General features: G+C 35.1%; 1 long non-coding RNA gene across 1 annotated transcript in view; it reads left to right on the forward strand.

Moving 5' to 3' along the window:
• Window positions 1–3,146: 3,146 nt before the first annotated feature.
• The window catches only part of LOC134225656 (uncharacterized), a 1,091-nt gene continuing 806 nt past the window's right edge, over window positions 3,147–3,431 (forward strand). Inside the window, exons 1-2 of the long non-coding RNA XR_009983293.1 lie at window positions 3,147–3,294; window positions 3,359–3,431. The exon at window positions 3,359–3,431 is cut by the window's right edge and continues 351 nt beyond it. This is a non-coding gene — a long non-coding RNA (uncharacterized LOC134225656). The remainder of the gene's footprint in view (window positions 3,295–3,358) is intronic.

Genomic DNA, 3,431 nt, shown 5'->3' on the forward strand with positions numbered 1-3,431 from the left:
TTATGATGTTAAGCTTTTTTAGATTTGACGTACAGTCACTCTCAAAATCAAGGGCCTCATATGCCTGTCACTGGTGAACAAAGCTCGTGTACTCTGCATCGAAGCTTAGAACCGGTGTTAGGGCACAATCGTTAATGTGAACATTTTTATATTCGGTTAGTTACTGCAAATAAATTCTTTTTCGAGTCCCTATGATCAAGCAGTTATCTCAAGCATACCAAATCATTATATTGCTGCATGATTGAGTGTTTAATTTTGATAAAATATCGAAAACAAAAGTGTGCATAAAAATTGCCTCGCCATAACAAAAAGGTGGTAGAGAATTAACACTGTTGTTTACAGTTTAGAACCAAATCCAGATGTCGCACATGTTGGGGTAGGGATTCAGTGCTCCGCCTTCTCCCCCTGCTCAAAATTGAGCGTACACCATAGATTAGATGAAGATATTCGAAAATTCCAAAGGAAATTTAATTGTTGGCTCGGTGGTTTTTAATGCATTTCAATATTCATCCCTTCCTTCAATGTATGCGTACATAAAATGGTTGAAATTTTTTTTTCTAAAGTTCATTTATTTGAAAATAATCTCAAAATACGCCTATCAGATGTGACAAAATTGAGCGTACAGCTAATGTTTTTCTATAAAATTTCTTATTATAAACACGATTAATGTATTTTATAATTGTTTTTTCATGATTATATTTATAATAATAAACATCCGCTACTTAAACATTCAATGTTTTCAAATTAAACCATGTTTTAATCAAAATGGCGAACAAGTAAGATGTATAAACAATGTTATTTAACAATTCAATGCTGCTGGGCAAAATAGATGCTTTAAGATATGGATTTCACCGGCATCGTGTCTTATATATGATAGACAATCGAAATCGAGCGAGACATACGATAAATTTGGGAAAATTCAGTCGGTAAATGATGAAAACAGATGTAAACATACAAAGAAAACGACAAATGTTGGGAACGGCATATTTCAAATTAAGTATAACTTTATTTAAAAGTCGATGTATAGGTAGCTTATAAGCTCAGGACACTCATTAATAATAATATTACTAAAAGAGCAGCACACGGATACATTATAAGATGTCATATCATATTTGAAGACTCAGTCACCGTAGGAACAAATTTGGTTGAATCATTTAAAAACACCAAGATATCATTAAATAAGCTTCCGAACTCTTAAAAAAGTTTATTTTTACTCGCCACATGGAAATCATCCAATTGTATCCCTTATGGTAACAGATCGTGGAGTTTAATCCAAATTTAATTATGAAATTACGATTTGAGGCTATATTTACAATATTTAATCAGAAGTGCTCTACGGGGTTGAAAAGCTGTTTTTATGTTCGGTACCTTAACATGCACCTTGTACTTTTAGAATTTGACTGTAAATGATTGGATTCAATAATATTACTCTTAATGAAATACCTGAGACAATAATCGAGCTTGAAAACAAATTTAAGTTAAAGAAATTCTAAATTTGAATTATGTCATTCCTAACATTTGTCGTTTTCTCTGTATGTTTACATCTGTTTTCATCATTTACCGACTGAATTTTGACAAATTTATTGTATGTCTCACTCGATTTCGATTATCTATCATATATAGGATACTATGCCGGCGAAACATACAAATTAAAGCATTTATTTTGCCCACAGGCATTGAATTGTTAAAAAGCAATGTTCTTACTTCTCACTTGTTCGCCATTTTGACCAAAACATGGTTTAATTTCAAAACATTGAATGTTTAAGTAGCGGATGTTTATTATTATAAATATAAACATGAAAAAACAATTTTAAAATACATTAATCGTGTTTATAATAAGAAATTTCATAGAAAAACATTAGCTGTACGCTCAATTTTGTCACATCCAATAGGCGTATTTTGAGATTATTTTCAAATAAATGAACTTTAGAGAAACAATTTCAACAATTTTATGTACGCATACATTGAAGGAAGGGATGAATATTGAAATGCATTAAAAACAACCGAGCTAACTATTGAATTTCCTTTGAAATTTTCGAATGTAGTCAACTAATCCATACTGTACGCTCAATTTTGAGAGTGACTGTACGTTGCTCGGCGTTGGTGTTGGTGTTGGCTACGCTAAACATGAGCTCTTAGCATAGGCCTGTAATTAAGAGTGGTGACATGTGCCGCATTTGACAGGTCTCCTGCTCGTTTGGAACACGATTTTGTATGGGAATGACCGAGCCGGTGTCAAGCGTGGTGTCATCATCATCATCAATAGACATAGCCCGCTGTCATCATTGAAACGCAGCCCGGGACATCCTGGCTACGATCTGGCGATGGGCTAAACAATAGGATGTCAATAGCCTGGGAATGACAATTGAATTTTGTTCCAATTCTGACAGTGTCGCCACTCTTAATTACATACACTCTGGTTTCAGATTCAAACTAGAAAAGTGCTAGGAAATTTTATATTATTCTGTAATCATTGGGGTACTTTGTGGGACAATTGTGTGACGAATCTGATAGCTCTCCCACGCAAACCAACACCATCAACAGGTAGCGGAAACCTTCACCTATAGGTATACCTATTGATGGTGTTAGTTTGCGTGGGAGAGCTATCAGATTGGTCAAATCGTCGTTTGAATCTTTGTTTACAAAAGCAGATAAGTCGTTTTGAAAATTTTGTCTTGACTTATAAATACAGTATCCCCCCGCTTATCCAGATCTCGCTAGTCCGACGACTCGTTAGTCCGGATCTCGCTTATTCGGAATTTTCCGGATTAAAAAGTATCAACACCCATTTAAACACATTATGCTGTCAGTTTTCAAATTTGAGCTGTGATTTTGTTTTGGTTCATTTGTATGGATTTGACAGTCGGATTAACGAAAGAAACCCCGATAGTCCGGCCATACATTTGTCGGATAAGCGGGGGGATACCATTGACGAATACATAGACCGAAATGTCCGGTACAAAGCCATCAGAAAATCGGGCACCATGTCTTCTTCTTCATTTTGAAGAAAATACCCCTCGTGGGTGACGAATTACATTACATAAATAAATATTTTACGAGCACTGACTTACCCTCTCAACGTTTTGACATTTTGTCTGTTTGTTTTTCTCCTCACTTTGCGTCGTCGTTTCGGTGTTTGCATTTTTGCTTATGTTTACGATATCCAAACACATCTTCATAAAATCGAAGACCACTTTATCAAGGATAATGTGGTCTTCGCGTATACGGTTGTGGCCATGGCGTCAAATTTGGTGTTAATATTCAGGAAGCAATAGTTTAATTTGCAGATGAAAGGTAAATGGAAATGGTTTGCAAATGAAAATTTCGATAATCATTTATCTCATTTACCTCCCCACAGACTCGAATAGAAACGTCTCCGCAAACCAACCTGTAAACCACCGTTCAAACGCCGTCGATTGTATCTCATCATT

Source organism: Armigeres subalbatus, chromosome 3 (genome assembly GCF_024139115.2).
Source record: "Armigeres subalbatus isolate Guangzhou_Male chromosome 3, GZ_Asu_2, whole genome shotgun sequence".
Classification (NCBI taxonomy): Eukaryota; Metazoa; Arthropoda; class Insecta; order Diptera; family Culicidae; genus Armigeres; species Armigeres subalbatus.